The following is a 7,302-nucleotide window of genomic DNA, read 5'->3' on the forward strand; positions in this document are numbered from 1 at the left end:
CCATCATTCTACTCTCAAATGTATAGAATTGTAAAAAAAAAAAATATATATATATATATATATATATATATATATATATATATATTTTTTTTAAATCAGCCAACATTGATGATCTCAAAGCCTCCCAGTCTGTCACAAATATGACATTATTGGCCAAAAAATAATTGTTTTCATATGTACTCGATTGTCAATGGTTCATGAATTGAAACACCACAAAGGCCTTCATCCCCAGCTTGATGGAGTACTTCTATGCTCCATCCCCAGATTTATCAACCCCCCAGGTTTCTGCAGAGCGCACACAGTCCACAAGCAACCCCCATATGGGGAAAGTCCAAAAATCCAGAATCACTGTTCATCTCACTCATTGTACACTGCTCCTTCCCAATTCCATATCCAAGGCGATGCATGATGCCATCGTCAAGCTCTGAAGGAAGGGAGTACTCAGTTTTCACTCTGTTTGTTTGTTTTCTTGTTTGTTTGTTTTCTTGTTTGTTTGTTTGTCTGGTTGATATTGTTATGAATCTAGAAGCCATTTGCACACAAACAGACAGCAGTCCCTAAGCTTAGTTATTTCAATATGTATATGTATAGTTAGATTCCTCCCTATGTCGAAAGGGAATTACATGTGTGCACTGCGAAGTTTCTTTCTAGTTAGATTTTTGCAATACCCAACGCCAACAAATCAATCCTTCACTTATTCACACCATCGACACCATTGCCCACGTGCGTTCGACCACGGACGTGGGCGGAGGTTTCCTCACCTCAGAACACTGACTCTGCCCAGGAAAGGAGGGGGTTCCCCCTGTCCAATCACGGATGGCCAGCACATCACCCCACGAAACCCTGTCCAATCAGGGCAAAGATTACCTCAGAGCTCCGACTCCACCACAGAAAGGCAGGGTTTTCCCCCTGTCCAATCAGAGGGGGACAGATATCACCCCACGAAACCCTGTCCAATCAGGGCAAAGATTACCTCAGAGGACCGATCACGCCACCCCGCCCGGGGGAGGGATAAGAATTGCCGGGCTCCCTTTAGTGCTCGCTGGAGTTGGGTTGGAATTGTCGGAGAAGAAAGGGGTCGCCATTGCTCTTGGTGTGTGTCATTGGTGGTCTTTGTTGCCATGTCTCAAGCTGATCCTCTGACTATTCCACAGCCATCTCTCATTTTGTCGAGCAATAATCCGGAGTCCAAGCTGGGAATCGCCGCTGGCCCTCTGTAAGGAGCGACCCTGGCCCCTGCCTGGACCCCACTATACCGTGTCTGGGCTCGCCGGCGACCCCGAGTTTCACCCCTGCAGTCGCGGGCCAAACCGCACGAGGCGGCCAGGTACCGACCAAACTCTGACCTCCAGTCTGTCTATCCCCTTGGCTGCGAGGTTCAAAATAAAGATAATCTGGGTCCATTTTCTTTTGGTGTGTGTGTGTGTGTGTCTGTGGTGGCGCCATCCTCTAAGTCAAAATTGTATGTGTTGATTGCTCATTGTACAATGCCTGTATATTCGTGATTAAGTCTGCTCTGTGTCTCCCTCCCTATTATAAATAAACCCCTGTTAAATGTACAAGCTCGTTGCCTGTCATTTCTGCCATTGACCCAGCACGGTGCGGGCTTGAGAGTTAGGGAGGCCGCTTGTGCCGTAAATTGTCATTTGGTCCGGCGTGGCTTTGCTAATTTCCGCTCGGTTACGCCGGATCCGAGTCGGTAACAGCGACTCATTTCGGACAAAGTCGGCCGAGGGTGTGGCTTCCCCGGTAGTTAGACGGCATGGGTACTTAGGTAAATTGGGATTAGACAAGTGGACCCAACCTCACGCCATCGAAATATTGGCGACCACGGTCCTTTAAGCGACCCGTCGACTCCAGAGTTATCCGGGGTGACGACCTTCCATTCAAGTGTTTGACGGCCCAACTGCTCCGTCTAGCGGTCATCCTCGCCACCGAACCCGGCACCACAACAATATCTCAGCCATCCTTTGATCTCTGAAGCTGAAATTTGGGGACAAAAGTGAAGATGTGCTTTGGCAAAAAGGGTATTTTTTATTTTTTGATTAATCAATTAATTGATTTGGCCATAAATGGGAATCATCAATTAAGTAATTAATTACTTAATTATTATCGATTTATTCATTACTTATTTATTTTACTTCTCATCCTGGCAATATCTCAGGCACCTTTTGAGCAAGGAAGCTGATATTTGGACATGACAGTGACCAAGTGATTTGGCTATATGGAGTATTTTTGATTTATTGATTAATCAATGAATTATTTTCTTTCTTGCTTTCTGCGTGCTATCTCAGCCATCCTTTTAGCTAGGAAGCTGATATCTGGACACAACAATCAGCAAGTGATTTGTTGATAAAGGGTATTGCTAATTTATTGATTAATCAATTAATTTTTTTGAGTAATTACTTAATTTAAAAAAGTTACAGATTCAGATGAAACAGTGGTGGTTTAGGTTTGCTATCAACCAATTGATTAAGAAATTAATTATTTTACGATTATTATTTATATATTTTAATGATGAAATTAATCAATCAATTATTGTAAACCGCTCCCTCCCAATTCCGACTCCATGTGCTGCAAGGCGGCATCACCGGGTGCTGAAGGTGCCCAGAGATGTCGCGTGCTGTATGATTGTTTTTTATTTATTTGGCATGGGGGCAGCGCACTTTGAATATACTGGTACTTGTTTGTTCCTCTTTTTTTCCCACCTGGAGAACAAACTTCAGCATTCTCTTTAATCTCATTCTTCTCTCTAGGTCTTCAAGACAGCTGTTCACCCCCATCTCAGATCATCCCCAATTTAAAACCATGATCTTTTTTTTAACCTATGTTAACCCCACTCAACCATGATGTTGCTGATTCTCTCATGTCTGCTGTTCCTTCTGTCCTATTGCATGCTGATTCATTCTGTGTTCCAGCTCTTCCACAAGCCATGACTTTGTATACAAAAAAATTTCAATGTCTCAGACTGTTCCACTTTGAAATTCAAAACAATATTTTGTCATGCTCTTTTTTTTTTCCTCTCTTGTCATGCTTGGTTTGTTTAATTAATTTAAGTTATCTGAATTTTAACTCGCATTCACGCAGTAATCTTCATCACACCTGCCCTCACTATTTGTATTGATTTTCATTGCTCTTCTAGGTGATGAATTGTACCACTTTGCACCTTTAAAAATGTCACAACTATTTTCACCAAACTTGCACGAGCATATGATTAAATCTACAATAGCATGTACCAGATGTTATTTGCGCTGTGCTGTGGTGTATTTATCTTTCATGAGAAAGGGTGTGAGCAAATGATGTTTCTGGCTGAATGTTGAATCAACTGCCAGGGTCTTCAACATTCGACTATGCTAAAATATATTGGCAAGCTCTTCATACACATCCACTTCCTGAGACATCATCACTCAACTTTTGTGTTTGAGAGTTTTTTCCAATTATTCCTCGGATAATAAGAGTATGAAAAAGTAATTTTGTTTCAATACACTTTGCTTATGAAAAAAATTAGTCAATACTTGCTGAGAGTTATTTCTGCCACTGAATACTTTTCTGCTTCATAGTTATGATGTGCCTTCAAGCAGCCAATATTATAATCACTGGATACATTAAGACAGTTTTTACCTCCCACTTTGTGGCCTCTTGACGAAGAGTCGAGACAGCTTGGCATGACACCGTCTCATTAAGCACACTGATGACTTTCCTAGAGAGGGCTCTGGGTGGAGTTATGCTTCAAAAGGTTATCCCACCACAAAGGCTGGAGCTCATATAGTAGTCTGGGTCACCTCCAATTCATGATTAATGAAATAGCTTTCAAATTAACTTTTAATGTGCTCAGCTCTCGTTTGGAAGAGAACTCCAGCAAAAGTTTGTGAAAGAAAGAAAGAAAAATAAATTGAAGCACTGTATAATTTTGACTGATAAAATAAGATATTAACTAGAAGGGCACTTGGTAGAGTGCATACCTCCACCATACAATGCCTGATCCATGATAACATATCGGGCCCATTACATTGTTTAAATATTGTGCTATATATCGTTTTTGGTTCAATGGTGAAGAATCACTTTAAAAATCAAATAATTATTGTATCCAGATACGGATTCAGATCTTCACCAAAATCGAAACAATTCATCCTTGCCACACACCCAACTTGTCCACCAAGATTCATCCAAATCCGTTCACAACTTTTTTGAGATATCCTGCTATATCTCATTTTAGCCCAATTGCTCAATTGTGAAGAAGTAGTCGGTTCTGGATCCAGATCTTGGCCAAAATCTAATCAGTTCATCCTTGTCACACACTAACCCGTCCACAAAATTTCATCTGCATCCATGTACAAATTTTTGAGATATCCTGCACTCAGGCAAACAAACAAACAAACAAACAAGAAGACATCGCGCAGAGAACTATACTTGCAAAAACAAGTTTGACATCAAAATAATTGGTGGTTGAATTCATTGACCAAATATGCAGCTTCTCTTCAAATTTCAAGTCAATCAGATGAAAATTGACAATCTAAGAAATTTGGCCTATGTTGACCTTTTGGCCTAAGTGAACCTCCAAAATAATTGGTGGTTGAATTCAGTGACCTGAAATATATATCCTCTTCAAATTTCAAGTCAATCAGATGAACATTGAGGATTTTAGAAGTCTCACCTTAGAAGTTGTTGACCTTTGGCCTATGTTGACCTTTTGGTCCATGCTGATCTCAATAATAATTGGCTTGTTGAATTAATTGACCTGAAATATATATCCTCTTAAAATTTCAAGTCAACCGGATGAAAATTGAGGGTTTTAGAAATCTGACCTAAGTTGTTGACCTTTGGCCTATGTCGACCTTTTGCCCTCAAAAACAATTGGCTTCTTCCTAATGACAAACTACCACGTGGTGAAGTTTCGTGAAGATCGGTTTAAAATTGTGACCTGTAGGCGACAAACAGACAGACAGACAGAATAACAAAATCGACTAAACAATACACTCGAAAAATCTTCGATTTTGCAAGTAACAAACAAGAAGACATTGTGCAAAGCATGACACTTGCAAAATCCATGAAACAAATTTGACATAAAAAATAATTTGTGGTTGAATTCATTGACCTAAAATATAAATCCTCTTCAAATTTCAAGTCAACTGGATGAAAATTGAGAATTTTAGAAATCTGACCTAAGTTGTTGAACTTTGGCCTATGTTGACATTTTGGTCCATGTTGACCTCAAACATAATTGGCTGGTTGAATTCATTGATATGAAATATAAATCCTCCTCAAATGAAGTCAATCGGATGAAAATTGAGGATTTTTTAAATCTCACCTAAATTTTTGACGTTTGGCCTATGTTGACCTTTTGACCTCAAAAACAATAGACATTTTCCTGATTAGAAACTCCACTATGTGGTGAAGTTTCGTGAAGATCGGTTTAAAATTGTGACCTGTAGGTGACAAACAGACAGACAGACAGAATAACAAAATCGACTAACCAATACACTTGAAAAATCTTCGATTTTGCAAGTAAGAAACAGATAGAAATGGGTGAAAACAAACCTCCTTCCACCTTCGGTGGCAGAGGTAATAAATAAGATAAACATAAATGCATTCAGTGTATTGTTAATGATAAACTTGTCTATCAAGTTCAAAGACTTCATAAAGGAAGAGCTAAGCTTATGCATATCAATGCTGTGTCACGTGAGGATAGCCATATGGTTCAAAGGATGTTCTTTTTGAAGGAGCAGAACCGAATAATTTTGAAATGTCAAAAAGACATGTTTCAGAATAAAAATCCACCCACACTGAAGATCAGGCAAAAACATCCATCACCTGACCCGTGTGATAATGAGAGTTTCTTCCATATAAATCCCTTTCTCATGCCCTGATTGGCTGCTGATCCAAAATGCTGAAACAAGAAAATCTTGTTAAACTGTCAGACAATTCAGGAAATGGCTGCAGATGCAAAGTGAGTTTCGTACCAAAGTACTTTTTTTGAACATTTCTGTCACATTATGGCAGGAATATTGTAATAACCATGAAACTGGAACTTTGGAACAGGTGCGCTTCATTGGAGAGCGAAGATTTGAAAAATGCTAAGTAAGAAAAGGGTGAAAGATTGTGGCAGACAGATGAGTAGTGGCCATTTCATGGTTGAAGCTATTCATTTCTCAGTTTAGATCCATGTAACATTAACAGGTCTGTCTCAGCCATGGGTGAAACATTTTGCTGATACAAAAAACTCTGAGGTTCAATACATCCTGGATTTAATTTCACATACTTTAACAGAATTACAGTAAAAGTCAAAGCAATATAACCTTTGCTTTATTAGTTGCTCTTTCACAAACAAAAAGGTGCACACACAAGATAGAGGGAATATTCTTCTGAAGCGCAAGCATGAGTGCAAGTTGCAAATATTACTGCATTGAAGGTTGCACATTTTGTGAGATTGTGATGTTATGTTTTTTGGGTGTTTTTTTACATTAATAGCATTGTAATTGCTATTGTATCTGGATTTTTTTTAACAGCGTTTGTGTATGCAGCTCGTAAAGGAGCTGCAAAAAAAAGCGCACCTCCACATCCGTAGAGAAAGGCTGGAAGCACCAAGGACCTGTAGACTTGGATCTGTGTGTTTGTATGGATATGTATATGTATTATGTGTGTGGATGTGTGTGTGTGTGTGTGTGTGTGTGTGTGTGTGTGTGTGTGTGTGTGTGTGTGTGTGTGTGTGTGTGTGTGTGTGTGTGTGTGTGTGTGTGTGTGTGTGTGTATGTGTGTGTGTGTGTGTGTGTGATTTGTTGTATTTGGCTTCCTTTTTGGGACGACAGTGCAGTCATTGGTCTTTATTTTGATCATGTGACATCCAAAGACCACTTTGTAAAGAAACTTCGGGATGGAAAAAACATGACAGAAAATATCTTGCTTGTACAAATTCTCAGCCTCATGGAAGAGCCGTCACACACACACACACACACACACACACACACACACACACACACACACACACACACACACACACACACACACACACACACACACACACACACACACACACACACACACACACACAAACATGATTTGACCCAAAACACTGAGTGCTGAGGGTGCCATCTCCTGGCATTGCTTTTTCTCTCTGAAGATGCCAGAGCATTTTTCAGGAGAAATGTTACTCAAGGGGATTTATCATTGCTCTGTCCTCTAAATCCTGAGCGTCAAGTGAGGTAGCAGCACCTATATTAATAATATAATAGATCTTTGGCATGGCTCGGCCACTGCCAGTCAGAATCGTACTGCCAGTTTTCCAGACTCAGTGCAGACTCCATA

General features: G+C 40.0%; 1 long non-coding RNA gene across 1 annotated transcript; it reads left to right on the plus strand.

The window, feature by feature from the left end:
* The first annotated feature begins 523 nt into the window (after positions 1-523).
* On the plus strand, positions 524-3,235 carry LOC147008471 (uncharacterized). Its single transcript, XR_015053353.1, has 2 exons — positions 524-1,327; positions 2,757-3,235. It is a non-coding gene; the product is annotated as an uncharacterized LOC147008471 (long non-coding RNA).
* The last annotated feature ends 4,067 nt before the right edge of the window (positions 3,236-7,302 follow it).

Source organism: Eptatretus burgeri, chromosome 18, assembly GCF_056783735.1.
Source record: "Eptatretus burgeri isolate ZD-2024b chromosome 18, Ebu_testis_v1, whole genome shotgun sequence".
Taxonomy (NCBI): Eukaryota; Metazoa; Chordata; class Myxini; order Myxiniformes; family Myxinidae; genus Eptatretus; species Eptatretus burgeri.